Source organism: Bos javanicus, chromosome Y (assembly GCF_032452875.1).
Source record: "Bos javanicus breed banteng chromosome Y, ARS-OSU_banteng_1.0, whole genome shotgun sequence".
Lineage (NCBI taxonomy): Eukaryota > Metazoa > Chordata > Mammalia > Artiodactyla > Bovidae > Bos > Bos javanicus.
This window is the reverse complement of record NC_083898.1, coordinates 4735288-4763063: the sequence shown is the minus strand read 5'-3', so window position 1 is coordinate 4763063 and position 27776 is coordinate 4735288. Positions and strand designations below refer to the sequence as shown.

At 42.4% G+C, this 27776-nt stretch overlaps 1 long non-coding RNA gene across 2 annotated transcripts; it reads right to left on the bottom strand.

Annotated features, from left to right (window-relative positions):
- Nucleotides 1-2519: 2519 nt before the first annotated feature.
- LOC133243881 (uncharacterized) lies at nt 2520-19560 on the bottom strand. 2 transcript variants are annotated; one of them, XR_009735217.1, is made up of 3 exons: nt 19457-19560; nt 17956-18020; nt 2520-2759 (listed from the first exon to the last, which is right to left on the bottom strand). It is a non-coding gene; the product is annotated as an uncharacterized LOC133243881 (long non-coding RNA). The 2 variants fall into 2 exon arrangements; XR_009735216.1 differs by lacking the exon at nt 2520-2759 and adding an exon at nt 7329-7713.
- Between the last annotated feature and the right edge of the window lie 8216 nt (nt 19561-27776).

The following is a 27776-nucleotide window of genomic DNA, read 5'->3' as shown; positions in this document are numbered from 1 at the left end:
CTTCCTTCTTCCCCTCCCCTTCCTTCTTTCCAGCCCACTCCCCTCTGTGAGAGCTCTTCCTGGGACAAAAACTGTGTGTGTTCAAGGATGTCTATGTTACTGTCTATGTTACTGTCTATGTTACTATGTCACTCCCCCTCCCCATTTCTCCCCTCTGCTCCTCTTCTCTCTCCCCCTGCCCTCCCTTCTTCCCCTCCCCTCTCTTCCCTCTCTACTCCCTTCCCTTTTCCCCTCCCCTGCACTTTTCCCTCCCCCTCCTTTCTCCCCCCATCTATCCCTCCCCTCCCTTCTCCCTGTATTCTTTGCCCTCCTTCTCTCCCTCCCCTTTTCCCCTACCTCCTTCTTTCCATCCCTTCTTCTCCTCCTCCGTCCTTCTCACCCTCACCTTCTCCCCTCCCCCTCCCCTTCTACCATCTCCCTTCCCTATCTCTCCCTCTCCCCCTTCTCTCATTCCTCTCCCTTCTCCACTCCTCTTCCTTCTCCCATTCTTCTCCCTTCTAACCCACCTTTTCCTCCTTCCCCTCTCCCATCTCCCCTCTCCTCACCCTACTCCATTTCCCCCTTCTCTCCTCCCCTTCATCCCTCTCCCATTCCTCTCCCTTCTCTTTCTCCCCCTCCCACTTCTCTCCTCCCCCTTCTCCCCCTGCCCTCCCTTCTTCAGATCCCCCTCCCCTCCTCCAAAGCTCTTCCTGGGACAACAACTCTGCATTCAGGGGGATGTGTGTCCTGCTGGAGCTGCTTCCCTCCTGCTCCCCCTTCTCCCCTCCACTTCTCTCTCTCCCCTTCCCTTCTCTCTATCCCACTTCCAACCCCCCCCATTCTTCCTCCCCTCTCCTGTCCATCTCACCCTTCTTCTCCTCTTCATTCTTTCACTCTCCCTTCTCCTCTTCCCCCTCAACTTCTCTCTCTCCCCCTCCCATTTCCCCCCTCTCCCTTCCCCCTCCCTTTCTCATCCTCCCCTCCCTTCTACCACTCCCCTCTTCTCCCCTTCCCCTCCTGGAGAGCTCTTCCTCAGGCAGAAACTCAGCATGTTCTGGGTTGTCTGTCTTACTGGGGATGCTTCTGCAGAGTGGTCTGAGACCCCTCATTCACATTTCAGGAGAAATGTTGTTTTGAGCATTTGGGGGCTTATGGCTGCTGGCTACTATACTTATTTTCTTGTTAAAATATAAACCCATGGGTTTACATTGGACACATGTTGACTTGCTTGGGCTGTTTTCTGTCATTGTTTCTATTACATAAAATCAGGAGGGGAAAAAGAAACACCACATAGGTCAGACTTGTTTTTATTAAATAAAATCAGAAGGGGGGGGGGGGAACCCACAGGGAATGTAATTGCTTTATTTGGGGAAAGGGTGCTTCTTTTCAGATGTATATTTAGTGTATGGTTTAAACAAGTGAATCAAGTGTATTATGTGAGATGTTTCCTACTCTGAGCAAAGAAGAGAATGGCAAACATTTAAGATTTGTTTTGCATTGAAAGACATGCAAGTGATGTTGATGAAATGTGGTGTGGAAAAGGTGATGGTTTCTATTATATTAAGGCACGCAAAGAATGTTGCACATATTTTTGTTTGTACATCCTTAAGACTCACTGACTCAGTAGCTTATATTTACTTATGTTCATTTATATTTATATTTAGTCATGTTAATGGTTGCTTCTTTGAGTGTTTGTGGTATCTTTACCAAAATATTCATTGTAGGGTTGAAATGTAGCCAGAAAGTTGGGTTGGTACCTTTATAAAAACATCTAGTTGAACAAAACCATGTGTTCAACAATTGGGTATATGCACCATGATTTCTGGTGGTTTGGACAAAGCATTTTTAGTGTTGCTGATGCTGGGTTGGGCTTCGCTGGTCAGTGGATAATCCAGGGTTCCATCTCTGAATCAGGAAGTTTCCCTGGAGCTAGAAGTGCAATCCACTCCATTATTCTTGCCTGTAGAGTCCCATGGATAGAAGGCTACTGTCCTTGGGGTGGCAAAAGAGTTGGACATGACTAACCCACTAAACAGCAACAGCAAGGGTGCTGGATGAGATAATTGCCCCCCACCACCCCTTTCATAAGTTAACAGAAAAACAGCCCAGTCATTTGTGTCTCTTCCCTTTCTGCCTGTGTTCATTGTGTGATATGTCTATGTGGTCTTTCCTGTGAATACACCTGGGGAACATGAGTGTCTGAGACAAATATGAGCTTATCCTCACTAGGGGACAAATAAGGGGTGTCCCAGATTCATGGAGTGGAACCCTGAAGCTTTGCTATCATGCAAAATGCTGCTACTCGGCCATGGCATTTGCCTAAAATGCTGCTTTGATGTCTGGTGTCAGTTTCAGTTATTGAGGTCACTGGGGAATTTTTATCTGTGCCTCTTTCTCCTTGTGTATAAAGGCAAGAACTACTGGCCTCTTATCACCTTTCATCAAAAATGATGTGTTGTCAGATCACTGCATGCAGGGAGGGAGCGGGGAAAATTCCACCAATAGACAGATGTCTCTGATGAGTGTTTTTTATTCATTCATGTACATCAGAAGCTCTCCAGCCAGGTGACCAACATCATACCCTTGGTTCCTACCCTTGGAGCACTGACAGCTGAAGGGGTGATGGGCAGGGACCAGAAAAGCCCTGATAAGTGGTGGCCCTGATGCTTCCATCAGAAAGAAAGAGATCTGGAAGCTGACCTCCACGTTGAGCTGTCCTCTGAAGGCTGAGCCAGGTTGGAGACACAGATATGGAGCTTTGTCAGTGATTCCAGGGCCTCCTAAAGTGGCCAGAAGAGGGGATGCTCAGTGGGGTATGGGTTAGGATGGGGGTAGAGCAGTGTGTCTCAGACCCAAGCTTGCCTCTGAATGGCCCAGAGGCCTTATGCCAGTGCAGGCAGCCCACCCAGGGAGCACAGGACAGCTCCATAGGGGCCTGTGTGTCATTGCCTGGACACTGGGAGCAGCCAAGGGTTGCAAAGCGAGGGCTTGATCTGCAGAGCTGAGTTGTAGGAACCTTGGTGGGGTGGGAGGCAGAGACAGCTGTGGAGACAGAGAGGCTTGACCAGGGCAGGAAGGCAGCTGCAGCTCTTCCTGAATGAAGGGAAAAGCTTCATTCAGTGTCTGTTGTTGTTCAATGGCTCAGTTGTTTCTGACTCCTGGGGACCCCATGGACTGTAGCACATCAGGCCTCCCTGTTTATCACCATCTCATGGACTTTGCTTAAACTCATGTCTGTTGAGTTGCTGATGCCATCCAACCATCTCATCCTCTGTCAACCCCTTCTCCTCCCACTTTCAATCTTCCCCAGCATCAGGGTCTTTTCCAATGAGTCAATTCACATCAGGTGGCCAGAGTATTGGAGCTTCAGCTTCAACATTAGTTCTTCTGATTCAGGGTTGATCTCCTTTAGGATGGGCTGTCTGGATCTCCTTGCAGTTTCAGAGACTCTCTAGAGTCTTTTCCTAGTGTCTGTAAGGTGGTGCTTTTGCATGTGTTGACTTCAAAAAACTTAATAAAAAGGGTGTTTGCATTTTTTTCTCTCCTCCAGCCTGAGCAAACTGTCAGCTTCACGCAGACCTCAGTCACACTGCCTCTTGAAGCTCTAGGGGCTTCCTGCCTGGAGCTCATCTCAGTAATACTCAGTGCTCAGACCTCTCTGTTTCCAGTACTCAGGGCAAAGCATTTGCAGGACTTTCCAGGCTCTCCTTTTATCTGCAAGGCCCTCCCCACTGCCATCCACTCCAACTCTTGCTTTTAAGATACCCTCAAGCACCACTGTCAATTTTATCTCCCAAGAAGTCTTCCCATGGACAGTGTCACCTGCAGCCCACAGACCCTGTGGTTCCCCTGTTATAGTATCCAGCCAGGCCTTACCCTCCTCACTGGCCTCCCAGCCTGCAGACCCAATATTGTCAGGACCACTATGCTTGCAGGACCACATGAAGGCTGTGCTTATTTTCTGAGACAGCGGCTGTTTTGCCGCATTTGCAAAGTTACCCAGCATTCACATGATATTATTTATTTTTGAGAGAGGAAATCTGTGAGATTGTGAACATTTCAATCAAGTGCTTATTTTAAGAATTCTTTTTTAAAAACAAATTTTCAATATCTAGATCCATTGTTAATGGTATTTTCAGTGGTATCCTAGCATTTTTAATATTTGTGATCTAAACCTCTTCCTTAAAAAAAAAATACACTACCTTATACGTAAAATTACTTTTAATAATGAAGTATACTGGGATTCCCTTGTGGCTCAAAGGTCAGAGAGTCTGCTAACAGTGCAGGAGACCTGAGTTCAATCCCTGGGTTGGGAAGATCCCCTGGAGAAGGAAATGGTAACCAACTCCAATATTCTTTCCTGGAAATCCCATTGACAGAAGAGCCTAGTGGGATACAGTTTCTTTTTCAAAGTGAGATTAATTTTGGTGTGCACTTTGTGGAAAAGGTTTCAGGGAACCCTCCTTAGGACAGATAATTTTATTTGGAAAGTAGAAAGGCTAGTGTTTTACTAGTCAACACCATAGCTTTCCAGCATTTATGTGGAAGTAATACTAGGCCATATTAAAAGGGACACTTCAGGTACTTTCCTGGTGGTCCAGTTGTTAAGACTTTGTGCTTCCAATGCAGAAGGCCTAGGTTTGATCCCAGGTCAGGAACTAGGATCCTACATGCCACATGACCAAAAAGAAGACCTTTTATAAGAGTGACAGTGGCATGAGAAATGCTCACCCAACCCAGAAGGCTGAAGAGAGAAAGACCTCAACAAATCTTCAGGACTTTTTGAACTATCTTAAACAGGGGGAAAGAAACGCAGAGAGATGTTACTCATGGTCATCTTTAGGTTATGGGTTACTCTCCTTTGTTGTCTTACCAGCCTTCCAATTTTTAAATGTGCCACATTTCCTACAATATGTATATTTTTTGTAAGGTGCAGCAGACATTGGAGTAGAAAGGATGTCTCTCCTGGTTTCTGGGGTGACTGATCACACTGTTAGTCTCCCAGTGGGCATGGCTTGGACTCAGCCCTGTTTCATTTGTGGGGCTGCTGGAGTTCAGAGCTCCCCACATCAGGGGCGTCAGCAACCCCCTTCAGTGGCCAGATCTGTGCTCTTTTCTCCAAGCATCCTGCTTGCATAGTTTGTGTCTCTCTAGGCTGAGTTATGCCATCCTCCTCCCTCCCAGAAAGGGGCAGACATCTTTGCTGGTCTTTGTGGCACATGGTGTTCCTTCCATAGCACTCAGGTACACTCCTGTCTAATGTCTTCCGGGGGCTCTTCGTCCCCAAGGCCTCAAGGGCACTTTAGCTTTGGTGTGGGTCTTCCCATGAGGCGGTTAACCCCGAGCAGGTATCCCTTGTCCACTCATATTGGGGCATCTTCCTCGCCTGATTTGGCACATCCTGTGGCCCATGGCTGGTTGCTCATTGGCAAAGCATCTGCATGCAATGAGGGAGACCTGGGTTCGATCCCTGGGATTGGGAAGATCCCCCGGAGAAGGGAAATGGCAACCAACTGCAGCACTCTTGCCTGGAGAAAATCCCATGAACAGAGGAGCATGATAGGCTTACAGTCCATGGGATCACAAACAGCCACACATGACTGAGCAACTTCACTAGTTCACTTGTGGCCTGTGCACCCCTCATGGCTCCATGCTGGTAGGCTCCTGGCGCTTGAAAGACACTCAAGTATTTATTGGAGAAGGAAATAGAAACTGACTCCAATATTCTTGCCTAGAGAATCTCATGGACTGTAGCCTGCCTTCCAGACTCCTTTGTTCATGGAATCACAAAAGTCGGACACGACTTAGCGACTAAACCACCACCAGCACCAAATGTTTATATTGTGTCTGAGAGGATGGTCTTTTATCGCCCCTCCTGTGTCTGTTCCACCTGAGAACTCTAGGTGGCGCCAGAGAGTTTTGTCCCTTGCGCTTTCCTGCCCAATCTGGTCCCAATGACTGTGATCCCAGAGACCAGCTCTCAGTCAAATGTTCCCCGTCTCTCATCCAGACAGCTCCAGGTGCCATTTATCCAGTTGTCCGGTGGATAAGGATCTGCCTTGCAACTCAGGAGATGCCTGTATGATCCCTGGTAGCGGAAACAGGATCCTACATTTTGTGCAGCAAGTAAGCCTGAACACTACAAGTAGATACAAGGAAAGATGCCATGGGATGCAACAAAGATTCTGGCATGCCACAACTAAGATCTGATGCAGCCAAATAAATATAAAAAATAAATTATTTTTAAAAGAAGAAGAAAAAACCACGCTGCTGTTTTAGCCACCAGTGGGGCTGACAAACTACCTGAAAAGTGAAAATTTCTGGGTCGTGTCCGACTCTTTGCGACTCTATGGACAGTCCAAGGAAAATTATCCAGGCCAGAATACTAGAATGGGTAGCCCTTCCCTTCTCCAGGGCATCTTCCCAATCCAGGGATAGAAGGCAGGTCTCCTGAATTGCAGGCACATTCTTTACCAGCTGTGCCACAAGAGAAATCCAAGAATACTGGAGTGGATGGATAGCTAATCTCTTCTCAGGGAATCTTCTTGACCCGTGAAATTGAACCAGGATCTCCTGCATTTCAGGTGATTCTTTACCAGCTTATCTATCAGGGAACCTCCCTTAATTCCCAAATATGTTTACTATATTCAAGGAAAATCTGAAGATCTGACAAGAGTACACACGTTTTAGGAAAATTTCACTGACCCCAGTAGCCCCAGTTCCTCAGAGCTTGTGGGTACAACCCCTGCCACTGTGATTTCATTTGTTTTTAAAAGCCATAATTAGTACTGTGAACACTGGCTGTGTCTTCTCAAAGTAGAAACAAATATCTATGTATAGATCTTGTTGTTTAGTCACTAGGTCGGGTTTGACTGTTTGTGATCCCACACATCCCAACCCACCAGGCTCTTCTGTCCATGTGATTTCCCAGGCAAGAATACTGGAGTGGGTTGCCATTTCTTCCTCCAAGGGATCTTCCCCACCTAGGGATTGAACCTGCATCTCCTGAGTCTCCTTTCATTAGCAGGTTTCCTCTTGATGACTGAGCCACCTGTGAAACACGTGTGTAGACATACTTGGCTGGATTGTGCTTCACAGATCCTGGTGTTTTGTATTGTTTTTAACAAATTAAGAATTGTGGCAGCTCTGAATCTGTTAGTGCCATTAGTCTGTTAGTGACATTTTCCAACAGTTCTTGCTCACTTTGTCTCTTTGTGTCTCACATTTTGGTAATTCTCACAGTATTTCAAACTTTTCTACCATCACATTTGTTATTCTGTGGTCAGTGATCCTTGATTTTACTCATATTACTACTAGGACTCAGACGGTTCATATGATGGTTAGCACTTTTTAATTTAAAATAAGATCTGTACATTGTTTTCTTAGACATATTATTGCACACTTGGTATATTCCAGTGTAGTGTAAACATAATGTTTATATACACTGGGAAACCAAATCATTCATATGTCTAGCTTTATTACAATATTTCCTTCATTGTGAAGGTCTGGAACCCAACTTAGAATATCTCTGAGGTCTGCTTATATTACCTTTTTAAAATAGGATGAGAAACATTCATTCCTCTCACTGTAGAGACTCCCCCAGTAAACCAGCTGGGTTTCCACTCTTTCCCATTACAGAGTTGCAATAAGTTGCTGCAGTGTGAGACCTTTGCTTTTCTGAGCCACTCTTTCATTTGACTGCAGTCTGTCTAGTTTTCTCCCTTCACTGATTACCTGTGAAGGAAGATGAAAGACATTCTGGATATTATAGCACAGAAAAAGCCTTCTGAAAATGAAATTCACATTGCCAGAAGCTTCCTTATGAGGGTTTTGAGAAACTCTATGAGATACAGTCTTGACTTTACAATCGCTTTACTCCAGAGGTTCAATGGATTCATCCATTTTCTGCTTCAATAAATGGGCAGTCAAGTCAACACCTTCCAGATTTGTACCACCCATGGATTTTTTCTTCACTAATTACCTGCATAATCAGAAATTTTGTGTTATAAATACTTTCTAGGTTTTCATTAATATTCACTATTGCATAAGAATCTTTACTGTTCTTTCCTGTTGGAAGAATGTTTAACATGCATCAGGTATTTAGAGGCTCAGTTGTGCCCTTTACTTCTGATCTGCAGTTGCCCATGGGGAGGCTAGATCCATCCTAAATTGCAGGAAGAGGAGAGGCATGTGTGCACCATCTCCTCACTCAACAGCTTATACCGGAGGCTCTGTGACATTCATAATGGCAGCTGTAAAGATTTTAAACACCTGGGCAGGTGTGGTCAAACCGTAATAAGCCGTCATGGATTGTGGTGACCATGGTGGGGGCAGGGAAGGCTCCTGCCACATTCAGAAGCCTTGGTAGGAATGGACTGGAGCCTGCTGGTCTAGGGGATGGTGATTCCCACAATGGGGGCCCTTAGATGACTTCAGACACTCTGACAGGCTCAGGGAAATACGTGTTCACTGGTCCCCACTAGGACTTCCCTGGTGGCTCAGATGGCAAATAATCTGCCTGCAATATAAGAGACCACGGTTCAATCCCTGGGTTGGGAAGATCTCCTGGAGAAGGGAATGGCAACCCAGTCCAGAATCCTTGCCTGGAGAATCCCATGGACAGAGAGGAGCCTGGTTGGATACAATCCAAGGGGTTGCAAAGAGTGAGCTAGGACTGAGTGACTGACACACACACACACACACACACACACCAGTCCCATGGGCAGATGCCAGAGTCCAACTCCAGCAACCAGGGATTCAACCTGAAAAGGTGAACAGTGTTGGCGATGAGACAGCCTCTCATTTGTCTATGAACTGCCTGTTTATTCCAAGTTTAAGATGCTCTTTTATACTTTTACATTAGGCCAGAGGTGTGGCATTTTCAGTTGCCCCTCTCCCAGATATCTCCATAAAGCACTGTTGCTCTTCAAACAGAATTCCTGCTTCAGTGATTCTCTGGGAATCAGCCTTATCATCTATTATCTGCCCCCTCTAATGTGTCCTATAGTTAACTTTTGATTACATTGTAACTCATGCTACATTCCTCAGTTTACTTCTTATCTTCCTTAATCCTGTTTGCCCCCAACATCCTGAGCTCACTGTCTCTTGAAAAGGCTTCTAGCTATAGTGTCTCTAAAAATTCCTAACTTCAATAAGCTATAGTAAAATATGCTAACTTTACAACATTCCTTAAATCTTTAACTTCCAACTATTTCAATTATTTCTAAGCCCTAAATTCAGCAAACTCCTTTGCCATAAACATTCTCCTCACAAATAGGCTTCAGATACAATCCCTCCCATGGCCTCAAGCTACGGCCTATGTGTTCATCCTGGAACACTCTTTTGTAAAGTCCTTGAACAAATGTCAATGATTAACTTTATGAATTATTTTCTGGTCACAACTGCAGAAGGCTTTGTGCCTTCTCACGCTCCTCTCAAGAACAATAAGCACCTTAATATTCCTTTTCAGTCAACTCAGCCGAGGAGAGGAAAAGACAAATCAGAATTACACGGCCTAACTCCTTCATTCCGGGATCCATGCCTGAGGAATGAGGAGAGGGGCCTGGGGACCGTGCCTCCATTTTATCAGTAATGCCTAACGTGGCTCCCGACATCTCCCCTTTTTTATTTTTTAGAACATAGGTATGAAACTCAGTATATAGAGCAGAGAAACTTTGGCTGAGTATCCTGAAAAGGCACGGGGCTATTACACAAATCAGAACTAACAGGCATAAGCATATGGCTGCATTAATCATTATTGTAGAAAAGGATCCATGGGAAAGATACCCCTCCAGATTTTCAAAGAGGGAATTAGAAAGCCATTGAGAGGAAAAGTCAGACTCCACCTGCTTCATATTCTGAATATCCTGATGTAACTTAGAAATATCAATACTAAAATCTGAATGATTCCAGATGCCTAAAATATGGTTCCTAATACGTTCCCAAGAGTGCATGGAATCACTCATTCTAGAGGGGTGATGCACATCCATTTAAAATCAGCATGGCACCTTAAAGACTATTTAATTTTTAAATTTGTAATTTCTTGCCCCATAAGCAGAACTGTTTCTTCTAACCCATTGACCTTATTTTCTATTTTCTTATCTATAATTTCCTGGATAGTAAGAGCTACGGAGACATTTTTAGACAACTGATTGATAAACGAGGCTGTATGCACTTCTTTTGACAGGGCAACAGCAGAAACCATAACTGATGCAATTATGGCAATCAAGGCAGTTATTTACACAACCAGAGCTGCAATGAATCTCTTAGGTCGAGAAATTAAGCCATTAAGTTCATACAAAACTTTCAATGCATAATCATCAAACCATTGTCCTTCTAATTTTATAGGAACCATCACATATGGTGGTTGCTTTACAATCATCACAGCCTTATAATTATTATAATCATTCCCATCAACACAATTTGATATAAAACAATTCACACATATGACATTGTAAACAGTTTCTCCTTCAGAAACTTCCAAATCACTGATTTCTGGCCAGCAAAAAGGTATAGGGAGAATGCATACAGGCCCGTACAATATATCTTTGTTAATTTAAAGGTCTATGTAAAATCACAGGTGTCATATCAGCCAATGATTTCCATAACTCAGGCTGCATGGCACCCGTTCCATCGAAGCTCACTAAAGGAGGAACCCACCCATTAACATGACACCTAGTAATTACTAAAGGCATATGGAAAAATGAATTATTCCATATGGACCTACAAGGTTATACATAAATCAAGCCCCATCATTGATTCAAAAGATAGAGGCACCCCCATTCAGTCAGAAAATGTCTGGTGGCAGCAATGGGAATAGATAACTTTATGGGGTACATGCATTATTTCCAATGAGGAAAGCCAGAAATACTGCTTATGCTTTTCCAGACCTGTAGTCCTTGTTCATCAGAGTCTGAAATGGGGAGTGCACAGCTCGGATAGTCCTTTAAATGAAGGGCTGCCTTTTTTAAGGCATCAAATAGTCTTTCTTGCCCCCTGGCATCAGCAGCTATAAAGACCAAAAGTCTCTCTCGCCAATCGCTTCTTAGATAATCAGTAAGTATGCCTTTCAAGGAAGTGTTAACACATCCATTCAAAACTGGAGCTGCTTCTTGTAGAGAGGAAGGTATGGCAAAGCAAATAGGTGGATAAATGGACACACCAGAAAAATTGAAGGAAATGCTGACCACTGTTTTAACATTATTAGGATAAATGAATGCCCTGCCCAAAAGAAGAGTATCATTAACAAAAACACAAATGGGCTCATTCGTCCAATCAACAGGCTTGAAAGAAGGTGGATTAGGCAAATAAGCCCAATGAAATTTTTCTACACTGGAGGGCCTTGGCTGACAAGCCAACACAGCAAGCATAGCCATAAACATTACCGTAAGAGTGGCCTCATATCTCCCCCCTTTCTATTAATTTTTCAGCCCACTGAGTGAGATGTTTTAGCTGGCCCCAAGTTGGTGGTTGTTTAAGAACGATGACAGCGATGAGGTGGGGCAGAATATGGTTGAACTCAATCAGCATGTCTCTCCTGAAGTGCCAAGTGCCTGAAGCGATGTACTAGCCATGAAGCCTCAGGTGAAGGGTCACTCGCCCTTTGGCGTTTTCTTGGCTCCCTCAGGTCTGGACTCAACGAGCTTCTGGTGTCTCCATTTTTTCGGTCCTGGACTCCAGGACTTAAGGGATTTTAGTAACCTCAGGGGGTCCAAACAGGAGAAGTGGAATCCTGTGGAAACACACAGGCATACCCTCTCCCACAAGTTAGCAGTATGTCTGGCCCTTTCCACTCTCCTGTAAGGACATCTTTCCGGAGTCCAGTGTCTCATCATTGCAGTCTGCCCCTGTGTGTCCACATTAAAATGATTAATTACAAACAAAGCATGGTGTAAAACATGATGTGGAGAGGAATATTTAAATTCTCCCTGTCTTAATTTAGCTATCTGACTTTTTAAAGTCTGATGCGCCCTTTCCACTATGGCTTGGCCTTGGGGATTATAAGGTATTCCTGTTGAATGTACTATGGAAAATTGTTGACAAAATCTCTTAAAAGCAGCAGAAGTATAAGCTGGGGCATTATCTGTTTTGATCTGTTTGGGGAATCCTATTTGGGAAAAGAATTGAAACAAGTGCTGAATTACATCTCTAGTTGCTTCACCTGATCTAGTAGAGGCTATAATAACATGAGAAAAGGTATCCACAGTAACATGTACAAAGGACAGTTTTCCAAAGGCCAGGATATGAGTTACGTCCATTTGCCAGAGAGCATTAGGCCTAAGGCCTCGGGGATTTACTCCTAATGGTGGAGATGGATTAAATGTTGGGCAATTTAGACATAACTATTTGTCTAGCTGCTTCCCTAGAGATATGAAATTCATAACTTAAACCAGCTGCATTTTGATGATGAATTTTGTGAGAATTTTTGGCCTTGTCATTCTTTTCATGTAAGTTTAAAGCAATTACTTTAGTTAATGCATCTGCCAAAGCATTTCCTTCATGCAAAGGACTGTAATATGTCCCACAAAATATTTCTTATCTTTTTGCTTAATCTCCTTCTGTAAATCAAATAACAAGGAGAAAATGGTAGTCTTATTTTCCGGAATATTAGCAGTCTCGATATGAGGAAATAACCCTACAATATATTGGGAGTCAGTCAGAAGATTGAAACTGTGGTCTCTTAAATGTTTAAGAGCCCAAATAACCACCCTCTACTCAGCTCTCTGGGCCGAGTTCAGTTACCTGAACATGGGATTTTCCATTAATAATTGTGACTGCTTTACCAATAGAGGAGCCATCTGTGAAAACTAAAATTGCCCCTTACAAAGGTTGAATAGAAAATTTCTTCAGAAAAATTACTGGATGTGTTTTCAAAAAATGCAATAGGGGCCTTGAGGGCAAATGAAACAAAATTTGACCCCTGAAATCTATCAGGGCAACTTGCTAATCATCACTATTTTGTAAAAGAGATTGCAGTTGATCTTTATTGAATGGAATCACTATATTTGCTACTTCTTTTCCAAAAAGTTCCACACTTCTTTTTTTTTTTTTTTTTACCTTTTATAATTAATTGTTCTACCAAGCTGGGATAAGATAAAAATATTTTTCTTGGGGTCCCTGGTAGATGGAGCCATTCCAATGAGCCTTCTTGCCACAAGCATCCTGAAGGTGACTCCAATGAGCCTTCTTACCACAAGCATCCTGTAGGTGTATGCTCTGTGGCAAGAATAATTAAATCCCATCCTCTGGTAATATTAATCCTAATTAACTGATCATTTAAAGCCTCATCCACTTTAACAAAAGCTGATTCGGCCTCACTAGTCAATTCTCTCTTAGAACTAGGATCAGGATCGCCTTTTAAGCAATTAAACAGAGGCTTTAAATCTGCAGTGGTCAGTTTTAAATGTGGGCATATCCAATTCAGTTCAGTTCAGTTTAGTCGCTAAGTCGTGGGGCACGCCAGGCCTCCCTGTCCATCACCAACTCCTGGAGTTCACTCAGACTCACTTCCATCGAGTCTGTGATGCCATCCAGCCATCTCATCCTCTGTTGTCCCCTTCTCCTTCTGCCCCCAAATCCCTCCCAGCATCAGAGTCTTTTCCAATGAGTCCACACTTCGCATGAAGTGGCCAAAGTACTGGAGTTTCAGGTTCAACATCATTCCTTCCAAAGAAATCCCAGGGCTGATCTCCTTCAGAATGGACTGGTTGAATCTCCTTGCAGTCCAAGGGACTCTCAAGAGTCTTCTCCAACACCACAGTTCAAAAGAATCAATTCTTCAGTGCTCAGTCTTCTTCTCAGTCCAACTCTCACATCCATACATGACCACAGGAAAAACCATAGCCTTGACTAGACGGAATTTTGTAAGCAAAGCAATGTCTCCGCTTTTGAATATGCTATCTAGGTTGGTCATAAAGTTCCTTCCAAGGAGTAAGCGTCTTTTAATTTCATGGCTGCAGTCACGATTTGAAGTGAGTTTGGAGCCCCCCAAAATAAAGCCTGACACTGTTTCCCCATCTACTACCCATGAAGTGATGGGACCAGATGCCATGATCTTCATTTTCTGAATGTTGAGCTTTAAGCCAACTTTTTCATTCTCCACTTTCACTTTCATCAAGAGGCTTTTTAGTTCCTCTTCACTTTCTGCCATAAAGGTGGTGTCATCTGCATATCTGAGGTTTTTTATATTTCTCCCAGCAATCTTGATTCCAGTTTGTGTTTCTTCCAGTCCAGCGTTTCTTATGATGTACTCTGCATATAAGTTAAGTAAACAGGGTGACAATATACAGCCTTGACGAACTCCTTTTCCTATTTGGAACCAGTCTGTTGTTCCATGTCCAGTTCTAACTGTTGTTCCTGACCTGCATACATATTTCTCAAGAGGCAGATCAGGTGGTCTGGTATTCCCATCCCTTTTAGAATTTTCCACAGTTTATTGTGATCCACACAGTCAAAGGCTTTGGCATAGTCAATAAAGCAGAAATAGATGTTTTTCTCGAACTCTCTTGCTTTTTCCATGATCCAGCAGATGTTGGCAGTTTTATCTCTGGTTCCTCTGCCTTTCTAAAACCAGCTTGAACATCAGGAAGTTCACGGTTCACATATTGCTGAAGCCTGGTTTGGAGAATTTTGAGCATTACTTTCCTAGCGTGAGATGAGTGCAATTGTATGGTAGTTTGAGCATTCTTTGGCATTGCCTTTCTTTGGGATTGGAATGAAAACTGACTTTTTCCAGTCCTGTGGCCACTGCTGAGTTTTCCAAATTTGCTGGCATATTGAGTGCAGAACTTTCACAGCATCATCTTTCAGGATTTGAAATAGCTCAACTGGAATTCCATCACCTCCACTAGCTTTATTCATAATGATGCTTTCTAAGGCCCACTTGACTTCACAGTCCAGGATGTCTGCCTCTAGGTCAGTGATCACACCCTCGTGATTATCTGGGTCATGAAGATCTTTTTTGTACAGTTCTCCTGTGTATTCTTGCCATCTCTTTTTAATATCTTCTGCTTCTGTTAGGTCCATAACATTTCTGTCCTTTATTGTGCCCATCTTTGCATGAAATGTTCTTTTGGTATCTCTGATTTTCTTGAAGAGATCCCTGGTCTTTCCTATTTTGTTGTTTTCCTCTATTTTTTTGCATTGATCACTGAATAAGGCTTTCTTATCTTTTCTTGCTATTCCCCTAATAATTTCTGGAAATCATTTAAATTTAGTAAACGATCTCTCCACAGCTACAAAGAGTCATGACTCACAGTATGGGTATTTAATACCCTCCCTAAATAAGAAAAAGAGGATTTACTTGTATCTTATCTGGAGCTATCTTTAAACCTCAGTTTTTCAAGGCCTAAATAAATTTAGATAAATTTGTTGTAACGTGGTTATGTCCTTAGGAGATGCCAAAATATCATCCATATAATGTATCAAATATAGATCTTTATCTTTTCCTCTAACATTGTGTACAGCTTGGTCTACAAATTTCTGACCCAAGGTCGGACTATTTTTCATTCCCTGAGGCTAAACCTTCCATTGAAACCTTCTGTGCTGCTAAGTCGCTTCAGTAGTGTCTGACTCTGTGCGACCCCATAGACGGCAGCCCCACCAGTCTTCTCCATCCATGGGATTTTCCAGGCAAGAATACTGGAGTAGGGTGCCGTTGCCTTCTCCAGAAACCTTCAATAGGGCTGTTTAAAAATAGCTGAAGGGAGACTGAAAGCAAACTGCTTACAATCTTGGTAGGCCAGGGGAATGGTGAAGAAACAATCCTGTAGATCTATAACTATCACATTATACTGAAAAGGCACAGCCACTGGGGAAGGGAGGCCCAGCTGGAGGGTCCCCATGTCTTCCATAGTTGCGTTTATAGCTCTCAAATCTTGTAACAATCTCCATTTTCCTGATTTTTTCTTAATAACAAAAATAGGAGTATTCCAGGGGCTATTAAAAGGCCGTATATGGCCAGCAGCCAATTGTTCCATAACTAAATCCTCAGCTGCCTGTAACTTTTCAGCTGTTAAAGGCCATTGCTCCACCCATACTGGATCATCAGATGTCCAGGTAATAGAGTCAGCAGCAAGAGCAACAGCCTCAGGATAAATTTGAAATCCCAGACCTTCTGTATTTATGTTAGGAACTGCCTGTACTGGAGAAATAATTTTATGCTGATCTTTACCAAGCCCCTTATCAGGATTATACCTCATTTGCATCATTTGATTAGTAATCTTTACATCTAGGCTATATAAAAGCATTCCCATCTGAGATAATATATCTCTCCCCCATAAAGAAAAAGGTAGTGAACAAACCACATATGGACAAAAAGTGCCTTGTGCCCCATTCTCATCTGACCGTGTCAAAATTTGTGAGCTCTTAGCAACCAAGGGCACTGACCCTATTCCTACCAGGCCAGCACTGGTCAAGCATGTCGGCCAGGAGAGGGCCAATCTCTTCCAGCAATGAAAGAGACATCTGCTCCAGTATCTAACAGCCCTGACATTTTATTTCCTTGAATTAAAAGATCTTTCAAAGGCCTAGAAGCTGTAATTTCCTGCACCCAAAAAGCTAGATCACTAGATCCAAATACTCTGGAATACCCTAGCTTGAGAAATCAAGGTTTTTCCTGTCTGATAATAAGATAAAAGCAAAAGCTGTGCTATTCTTTGACCTTTATTAATTTGCACAGTTTTAGTAGGTGGTGAGATCAAAACTTTAATTTCCCAAGTAAATAATCAGAATCTACTACACCAGGCACCAACAAAATTCCTTGAAGGGAAAGCGAGCTGTGCCCCAGCACAAATCCTACAATGCCCTCAGGCAGGGGACCAGTCACTCCTGTTGGAATCGGAATAACCGGTACGTCAGGGGTTAATATTGTTGCTGCCCCTATTGTTATCTGGGGCCGAGGCTGCCCCTGCTGCCTGTATCCCTGAAACTGGGAAAAATTACTTACCTGTACTTAGGGAGTGAGCGTAGTCCCATCCTTATGAAATTTAGATCTAGCGTCTTTTGTCCAATGATACCCTTTCTGGCATCTGGAGCAAAGTCCCTTTGGGGAGTTGGTATTAGTCTGTATTGGCACAGCTTGTTGTCCCTGCTTGGCAGGACATTGCTGGCAAAAATGCCCCATTTGGACACAAGAGAAACATTTTTTATTTGTAGAATCATTTCCATTAGGATTAATATTTTTTTCTTTTCTTTCTTTCTTTCTTTTTTTTTAGCCTGGATGAGGCCCCCTGAGGGGGTTTTCTCCAAGAAGCAAGCTCTGTATATTGTACACGCCTCTGCTTTAAAAGCTCCTTTGTTTCCAAAAAGCTCTTTATCTTTCTCAGCCTTAGGCAATACTCTGGGAGGCTTTGGAGGCAAAGTGGGGAACTCCTGGGTCCTGGGAGGCACAAGCGGAGGTGGCGGTGGTCGCCTTAAATCAGAAAGTGGTGGATAAATTATTAAAGGTTTGTGTAGAGGGGGAGGGGCCTCATCAGAGCTCCCAGCTGCAGCGTCCTGTAAGCCCTCTCCTTCCTCAGGAGGTGGAGCACAGTCTCCCTCCTTTTCTTCATCAATGGCAGAAAACATGATCTGTGCAGAAGGTGGAGACCCACCACCATCCACCGCTATAGCCTCCCCTGTAGGCTATCTAACAGCCTCATGACGGGGATCCAGGACATTTCTAATCATATTCCACAGGGCAAAGGCATCTACAGGAACATTTTCTGGCCCATGCAAAGTATAAAACAAACGTAGAAATTTAGACAGCCTTCCTGTGCTTACTTTAACGCCTCTATGGGCTAACATATGAAGTAATATTTCAATAAACATTTGTCTGATCTTAACATTTGTCTGATCTTAGATGCAGAGAAACCCATCCTTCTAGAGAATGTTCTTATTGATTCTGTACCCTCCTCACCCTGCCTAAACTGTAGAGGGGTGCCGGCCACCCACAGGTACAATCCTAACCATCCTGCGTTACATTCCCAGATTACTTACTCTTCAGTGTCTCCTTTTCTGGGTGCCACTTGGCGGAGTCTAACTCCAGCAATCAGGGATTCAACCTGAAGAGGTAAATGGTGTCAGCGATGAGACAGCCTCTCATTTGTTTACGATCTGCCTGTTTATTCCAAGTTTAAGATTCTCTTTTATACTTTTACAAAAACATTAGGCCAGAGCTTTGACATTTTCAGTTCCCCCTCTCCCAGATTTATCATCTCTATACAGCATTGTTGCTCTTCAAATAGAATACCTGCTTCAGTGATTCTCTGGGAATCAACCTTATCATCTATTATCTGCCTCCTCTAATGTGTCCTATAGTTAACTTGTAACTCATGCTATATTCCTCAGTTTATTACTTGTCTTCTTAAATCCTGTTTGCCCCTAACATCCTGAGCTCACTGTCTCTTGAAAAGGCTTCTAGCTATAGTGTCTCTAAAAATTCCTAACTCCTATAAGCTATAGTAAAATATGCTAACTTTACAACATTCCTTAAATCTTTAACTTCCAACTATTTCAATTATTTCTAAGCCCTAAATTCAGCAAACTCCTTTGCCATAAACATTCTCCTCACAAATAGGCTTCAGATACAATCCCTCCCATGGCCTCAAGCTACGGCCTATGTGTTCATCCTGGAACACTCTTTTGTAAAGTCCTTGAACAAATGTCAATGATTAAATTTATGAATTATTTTCTGGTCACAACTGCAGAAGGCTTTGTGCCTTCTCACGCTCCTCTCAAGAACAATAAGCACCTTAATATTCCTTTTCAGTCAACTCAGCTGAGGAGAGGAAAAGGCAAGTCAGAATCACAAGGCCTAACTCCTTCATTACAGGATCCATGCCTGAGGAATGAGGAGAGAGGGCTGGGGACCATGCTTCCATTTTATTGGTAATGCCTAATGCAGCTCCCGATAGATAGAGGAGCCAGGGTTTGCAAAGATTTGGATATGACTGAATGATGAACACACACACAGAGTCCCCACTGAACTCTGACTGGCTCAGAGCAATACATGTCCAGTGGTCCCAGTTAGGTCTTTTCTGGTGGCTCAGATGGCAAAGAATCTGCCTGTAAGGCAAGATATGGCATTTGAGCTCTGGGTCAGAAAGATCCTCTAGAGAAGAGAATGGCAACCCACTTCTGTATTCTTGCCTGGAGAATCCCATGGACAGAGGATCCTGGAGGGCTACCGTCCATGGTGTTGCAAAGAGTCAGATACAGCTGAGTGACTAACACAGATACACACACACACACACACACACACACACACACACACACACACACCCTGTTGACTACAGGACAGCCATGTTCATTTAAGTGAGTGGATAAATAAATGCACCCAACACTGACACACAGCTCAGATGTCTGCACCCCACACCCTCTATTCAAGGAGGCCAAGGGTGTCTGCAAATTTGCACTGACATGGGAAAGACAAAATATGCTGCTGTGATTTTTGTTGGGAGAACAGGAAAGAGAAGGCAAGATGTATATATCTTCTTACCTAGAAGAAATTTGGCGGAATTCCCTGGCAGTCTAGTGGTTACAACCCAGCTTCCAGTGCAAGGGCTGTGGGCTTGATCCCCAGTCAGGAAACCAGGATTCCATGTGCTGAAAAAAATAAAAAAACAACTTTAAAACATAATTAAACCAAAACTACCATTTTGGCAGCCTCAGGGCTGGTTTGCACCAGGGATCCAGTGATTGTCACTCTGTACTCAAGTCAGTTCTCCAGTAAGGAACCTGTACCAGGAGTGCTGCTGCCTGGATGTTAACAGGAAGCACCTGACAGCGATGCCATGAATCACACAAATGATTTCTGCCTCTCAGTCCTTTCTTGGCAGGAAATGGTCCTTGGTGTGAAGTCCCTGAGTCACCTTCATCTTTTTGTTTTCCAGGAGGAATGAGCTGAGTTGGAAGCCACACTCCTGGCATGCCACTAAGTTCTCCTATAGCTAGTCCGAGCCAGGGACACCTCTGTTCCTCTGCCCGGGCACCTGCCCCTCTCTGCTGGGCCAGTACCAGGCCAGGTAGGCACATCTTCTGTCTTCCTCCACCCCTGAGGGGCCAGGGAGCTGCTTTCACTTTCTGCCACACCGCTGACAGTCCTGCCCTGTCATCGCCATGCATTTCTTTCTTTTCCTTCATTTTGTAGTGTAGTTCATTTATGGTAGTCTTCATTTCAGCTGTGCAGCATAGTGATTCCAATTTTTTTCTAGATGCTACTCCTATTTAATGTCCTTCAGGGTAGCTCAGCTGGAAAAATATATGTCTTGCAATGCATGAGACCCCAGTTTGATGCTTGGATCCAAAAGATCCCCTTCGGGAAGGGACAGGATACCCACTTCAGTGTTCTTGGAATGCAGGAGACCCCAGTTCAATTACTGGGTTGGGAAGGTCCTCTGGGGAAGGGACAGGCTACCCACTCCAGTGTTCTTGGTCTTCCCTGGTGGCTCAGCTGGTAAAAAAATCCACCTGTAAGATGGGAGTCCTGGGTTCGATCCCTGGCTTGGGAAGATCCTCTGGAGAAGGGCATAGCAACCCTCTCTATTATTCTGGTCTGGAGAATCCACACGGACAGGTAAGCCTGGCAGGCTACTGTCCATGGGGTTGCAGAGTGGGACACAACTTGAGTGACTAAACACAGCATATACATACTCCATTTAAAGTTATTGTAAAATATTGGCTATATTCCCTGTGCCGTAAAATATATCCTTGTAGCATATTTATTATATTATTTGTGCTTAACTGCCCTACCTCTATCCTCCCTCTTCCCCCTACCCTCCCTCCACTCCACTGGTAACCACTACTTCTTTCTGTCAGGGGATGTCCAGCTTTTAGGGATCCAATATGTTTTCTTCCTTAGTGTGCCATTTCTCAAGGACTCTTTGTTCCTTATCAGTTCCTGGAAAACAGGAATGAGCAGAGCTGCACACATTTCTCAGAATTGAGATCATGGGAAAGAGTACCTGCTTGAATTCCCTTTGGTGACTCTCTTGAGTGATCTTTTACTTATAGGATTATCCATTTTGTTGTAAGTGGTGGAATTTCATTTTTTAATGGCTGACTGTGAAGAAAGCTGAACACCAAAGAATTGATGCTTTTGAACTGTGGTACTGGAAAGGACTCTTAGGAGTCCCTTTGATTGTAAGGAGATCCAACCAGTCCATCCTAAAGGAGACCAGTCCTGGATGTTCACTGGAAGGACTAATGCTGAGGCTGAAATTCTAATACTTTGACCACCTCATGAGAAGAGTCAGTTCATAAAGACCCGGATGCTAGGAGGGATTAAGGGCAGGAGGAGAAGGGGATGACAGAGGATGAGATGGCTGGATGGTATCACTGACTCGATGCACATGAGTTTGTGTGGACTCTGAGATTTGGTGATGGACAGGGAGGCCTGGCATGCTGCAATTCATGGGGTCACAAAGAGTCAGACACGACTGAGTGACTGAACTGAACTGAATCATTTTATTGAAGATATATAAGCATGCATTTCTGCAAATAAAGTACCCTTGTTTCACTTGAGACTTGGGTCCCCTGAGTCCTTCTCATTGACTATAGTCCCCAGGTCCTGGTCTATGAAGACCATGACACTGTATATCTGTTAGTCTGCTTCTGTTTTTTGTTTTTGTTTGATTCCATATATAAGTAACATACGCTGTATTTCTTTTTTCCTTTTGTAGTTCATTAAACATAATTCCCTCCAGACCCATCCTTGTTGATACAAATTGCAAAATTTCATTCTTTTTATGGCTGAGTAGTATTCCATTGTATGTGTTTGTGTGTATAATACATGTCTTTAATATATTCCTCTGTTGATGGACCTCTGTTGATGGACTCCATATCTTGAGCACTGTAAATAATGCTGCTATGAACATTGGGGTGCATGCTATATTTTTGAATTAGTGTTCTCATTTTTTGGGGGGGAGGGGGCGAAACTATATACCAAGGAGTGAAATTACTGTATCCTATGGTAGTTCTGCTTTTAGCTTTCTATGAACTTGCATGCTGTTTTCCATAGTGACTGCACCGGTTTACTTTCTCTTCAATAGTGAACTAGGGTTCCCTTTGCTCCATATCCTCTCCAGCTTTTATTTCTTGTCTTGATGACAGACCTTCTGACAGATGTAAGGGTATATATACTTCGCTGTGGTTTTGATTTGCATTTCTCTGATTATCAATGCTGAGTATCTTTTCATGTGTTGTCTATATATCTACTTTGGGAAAATGTCTATTCAGGTCTTGTAAACCCTATTTTTTTAATGTATCTTTGGTCGTGCCTCATGTGGGATCTTAGTTCCTCAGCTGGGGATCAAACTCTCCACCCCTGCAGGAGAAGGGCAGAGTCTTAACCACTGGAATGCCAGGGAAGCCCCTTCTTCCCATTTTTTAGTCAGATATTATTTTTCAGATAGAGTTGGATGGCTGTTTATATTTTACATATTAACCTCTCATTGGCTGCGTCAAATATTTTGACAATATATTTTCTCTCATTCAGTTGGTTAGCCATCTTTTCATTTTTTGATGGTTTCCTTTCCTCTGAAGAAAAACCTTTCATTTTAATTAGGGCCCATTTGTATATTTTTAAATTTCTTTAGTGTACCTGAGGAGGCAGATCCCCCAAAACACTGCTACAATTTATGTCAGGGGTGTTCTACCTATGTTTTCCTCTGGGAGTTTTATTGTATCTGCTCTTAAATTTAAGCCTTTAATCCATTTTGTTATATTTTTAATACCATGTTAGAGAATGTTCTAGTTCCATTCTTTTGCATGTAGCTATCCAGTTTTCCCAGCTTGACTTATTGAAGTGTCTGTCTTTTCTCCACTGTATATATCCTTGCCTCCTTTGTCATAGACTAGTTGACAATAAGTGTGTGGATTTATTTCAGGGCTCTCTTCTGTTTCCTGATGTATGTGTCTGTTTTTGTGCCACTACCATACTGTTTAATGACTATAGTTTTGTACTGTAGTTAGATACCTCCATCTCTGTTCTTCTTTTCCAATATTGTTTTGGCTCTTCATGGTCATTGATGTTACTATGCAAATTTTAGACATGATTTGTTCTAGTTTTGTGGAAAATGCCATTAGTATTTTGATAGGGATAGATTTGAATCTGTAGATTGCTTGGAGCAGTATGGTCATTTCAGTCAATTCAGAAACAATATTATTTCAGTCCACGGTATAAATTTCCATTCTATATGTGGCATTTTCAGTTCTTTTCATCAGTGTCTTACAGTTTTCTAACTATAGGTCTTTTACCTCCTTAGATTTTTTTTTTTTTTTGTCCTAGGTATGTATGTTTATATGTATTATTTTTGTTATTTTTGTCCACACTGGGAGTCACATGAGATATTGGTTTCCCAGCCAGGGTTCAAACCCCCACCTCATGCAGTGAAAGCCACGACTCTTAAGGTCTAGACCACCAGGGAAGTCCCCAAACTTAATTATTTGTAATGCAGCTGTAAATGGGGTTCTTTCCTCAGTTCTTCTGTCTGATATTTCACTGTTAGCATGCAACGCATTTCACATATCCTGCAACTTGACCAAATTCATTGATGTGTTGTACGAGTTTTTCTGTGACATCTTTAGGATTTTCTATGTATAATATCATGCCATCTGCAAACAAAGACAGTTTTACTTTATCCTTTCAGGCTTGAATTCACTTTATTTCTTTCTCTTTGATTGCTGTGGCTAGGAGTTCCAAAACTTTGTTGAATGAAAGTGAGGAGAGTGGGCATCCTTGCCTGGTTCCTGAAACTCTTTCAGCTTTTCACTAGAGTATAATCTTTGATGTGGCTTTTGCATATGTGGCCTTTATTAATTTGATATATGTGCCCTCTATGTCCACATGGTTGAGTTTTTATCAAAATGGATGCTGAATTTTATCAAAAGCTTCTTAAGCATCTCTTGAGATGATTGTATGGTTTTTACTCTTCAGTTTGTTAAAGTTGGGTATCACATTGGTTAATTTGCAGATATTGAAATATCCTTGGTATATTCTGGGATAAATTCCCCTTGATGATGGTGTATGATCCTTTTAATGCATTTTTAAAATTCAGTTTTTTAAAATTTTAATGCATTTTTAAAATTCAGCTAATATTTTATTGAGGACTTTTCATCCATGTCCATCAGTGATACTAGCCTATAATTTTATTTTGTGTGTGTGATATCTCTTTCTGATTTTCGTATGATGGTGATGCTGGCCATGTAGAATGAGTACAGAAGCAGTCCTTCCTTTGCAATTTTTGCAATTGTTTGAGATGAAAAGGTGTTAACTCTTCTTTGAAAGTTTGGAAGAGTTCACCTTTGAAGTCTTCTGGTCCTGGACTTTTGCTTGATGGAAGGTTTTTTTTTTTTTTAATTATTATTATTATTTTTAAATAACATTGAGATTGTTGCTGCTAATTAGTTTGTTCATATTTTCCACTTTCTGATTTGATCTTGGGGAATTGTACATTTCTTGAAAATTTTCCATTTCTTCTAGATTGTCCATTTTATTGGCATGTAGTTCACATACTTATAAGATCCTTTGTGTTTCTGTGGTATCAGTTATAACTTCTTTCATTTCTGACTTTACGGATTTTGGGGTCCTCTTGTTTCTTGATGAGTCTGGCAAAAGGTTTATCAATGTTCTTCATCTTTTCAAAAATCGGGTTTTTCGTTTGAGCTTTTTTTTTTTTTTTTAGTCTATATTTCATTTATTTCTGCTCAAGTCTTCATGATTTATTTTCCTGTAACATCTTTGGAACTTATGTGTTCTTTTCTCTAGTCCCTTTAGATATAGTGTTAGAATATTTGAGTTTTTTTGTTTGTTTGTTTGTTTCCTAAGATAAACTTGCATTGCTGTAAACTTCCCTCTTAGAACTGCTTTTTCTGCATCCTGTAGATTGTGGATTGTTATATTTTATATGGTGCCTTTCTTGACTTCAGAATGATATTCCTTTTCTAATGAGAAAAATATATGGATGCATCATTACTAGCATGATTGTAATGTTTTTCACTGAGTAGGCAGATGCATAGTACTGAAACATAATACTGAAAAAATAAATAAAACACCAGCAGAAAGAATGGGCAACAGTGTTTTCTCATTTATGTTGTCTAATTGATAAATCAGTTTTGTTCAGCTCCCTTTGAGCAGCTGAGTGGGATGGCTGTGCACATCACCACCATTCTTTAGATATTTTTATGTGCTTTTAGAAGGCAGTAGTCACTTATGTGTTGAACATGTGTATTTTGCCACAGCTCCCCAGAAAATTCTGTCCTACATCAGCACCCTCTCCCCCAAGTTGATTTGTGGAGGTACAGGGGAAACGAGGAGCCTTCACAGCCCATGTGCCAGGCTTGGGACAAGCCTTGGGGGCCTGGTGGTTTCTTGGTGACTCTGAGATAGGGGATCTGAGAAATGTGAATTGGTAGAAGGGGGAGGGCTCGTCACCCTGGCTTACCTAGAGCCCACGTTTCAGGGTCAGAAGGGCAAATGCCACCCCCAGAGAGCACCATGGGGTTGTTGGCTTGGAGATGCTTCTGCTGGCCACAGGGAGCTAACGAGCCATCTGGGGTTAGTGGCCAGTGTCCTCACTAGTCTATTAGAAGGATAATGGTAACAGCCAGAATTGTGCCTGTGGGGTGTGTGCACAAGTTTGTATGTGAGTGTGTGTGCACGTGTGTGCACATGCATGATATGCACGACTGTGTGTGTTTGTGTGTGTACTCAGAGCTAACATAACTATCTCAAAGTCAATTTTTGACTATTAATAAATGTCTGCTGTCAAGGAAAATGCATCTTAAGTAGAATATTCCTCAGACGTCCTTAATGGTCCAGTGTCTAGGGTTCCAAGCTCCAAGGTTAGCAGATTTAATTCCTGGTCAGGGAAAGATATTCCCACATGCCACAACTAAGTCTTAGCATGGCACAGCTAAGGAGCCCATGGGCCACCACTAAAACATGGCCCAGCTAAATAAATAAGTACAATATTACTTATTGGCAGCCATAAGATATTATAGTATTTGGAGCCCAGGGTACTTTTGAAAAACACAGATTATCATCCCAGTGGTAACATACTGACTTCACGTAATAGGATCTCCATGATGCCCACTTGTCTGTTTTTGACATAAGAAACCATGTGCCCTGTGGAAACCACACTGAGGTTTATTTCTATATTCTTGGACTTAGAATCTCCCAGAAAAATCCACTTAGGAATGTGGGAGACAGAATGGACAGAAATGGGCTCCATTTCTGGGACAGAACCTAATCTGTGCTCCAAGAACACAGTGTGGATCCCAGTGTTCATTGCCCACCTCAAGTGACTTGGCCAGCTCACATTCTTGTGTCTTTTCCTAGATAACACGTTTTTCCTTCTCATCTTGCTCCCTCTCAAACCTCAAGGAGATGCAGTCCCCCGGCTCCCACTTTGATGCATGAATGTTCCAGCCTTGTTGAGCTTTAATAAAAGCACTTTACATGTCTGGATAAAGAGTTTCACCGCTGAGAGCTAAAAGTGTGCAATATTGTCCAAACAAAAAAAGAAAAGAAAAGAAAGAAAGAAGTGCATAACTTAGTCTTAAAATACTAAAAAAAATGCTAATCACCATTTGAGCTTTCAGTGAATGGCAATCTTTTTGCAACAGTAACATGAAAGATCACAGATCACCATGAGAAATAATAATGAAAAAATTTGATATACTGCAATAATTTTAAAAATGTGGCAGAGTGAACAGAATTGAGGAAAATGGAACCTGTAGGCTTGATGGACACATAATTACCAAAAACCTTTAATTAGGGAGGCACTATCAGTAAAATGAGGAATGCCTGTAATTTAATATTTGGGTCTGCAAATATAATCTTATCTCTGAATTTGCCTTTTTAAGTTGAAAATCTTTCTTTTTTTATGACTTTCCTTGTGCTAGCAGTCCATAGCATGAATTGTTTTGTGCACTAAAATAGAGGCTTTCAAACTCGTTTTGCAAGGGGCCAGATACACTTTCTAGGTGGTGTGCAGGTGTCTTTGGCAGCTGCTCAGCTCTGTGTTTGGAGCTGACACATAGAATGACCATGTTCCCCTCAAGGCCAATATTTATGAGCACTGAAATTTGAATTTCCGATCATTTTTATGGATCATGAGGTTCTCTTTGAATTGTGCCCTCTCCCCCACTAGAAAATCTAAAAGCCATCCTTAGCTTTGTGGGCTGCAGTTTTCTATCCAGGATACTTCTGCATACTGCATACTTCTGCCCAGTCTGTGGGTGTTGTCTGCAGAAATGTACTGCAGCATTGAAGAAAAAACATCCAGTGAGTAGGACTTGAGCCTTTTAGCCTCCCTCGGGAAAGCTACTCTTTGAAATGTGAAAAGGTAGATGCAGTGCTCTCACCTTCCCTGAGCTTTGCCCTGGTGATGCAGGTGGAAAAGAATCCACCTGCCAATGAAGAAGATGCATTTGATCTGTTTGATCAAATCCTCTGTTTGATCCCTGGGTTGGGAAGATCCCCTGGAGAATAACGTAGCAACCTGCTCCAGTATTCTTGCCTGGACAGTCCTATGGACAGAGCAGCCTGGTGGACTATGGTACACGGTGTTGAAGAGAATTGGATAGGATTGAGAACTGATACCCTCTAATTGCTGATCTGTTAACCAGAACATGATAATGAAAACTGATTTTTGTTGTATTTAGTAGGGTGCCAGAAGAGTATCAAGATAATTATCCAATGTGAATCAAATTGAGAATATTTTGAAATACTTTATAAAAATATATATTGGAGTATAGCCAATTAGGCTTCCCTGGTGGCTCAGATAGTAAAGCACCTATCTGCAATGTGGGAGATG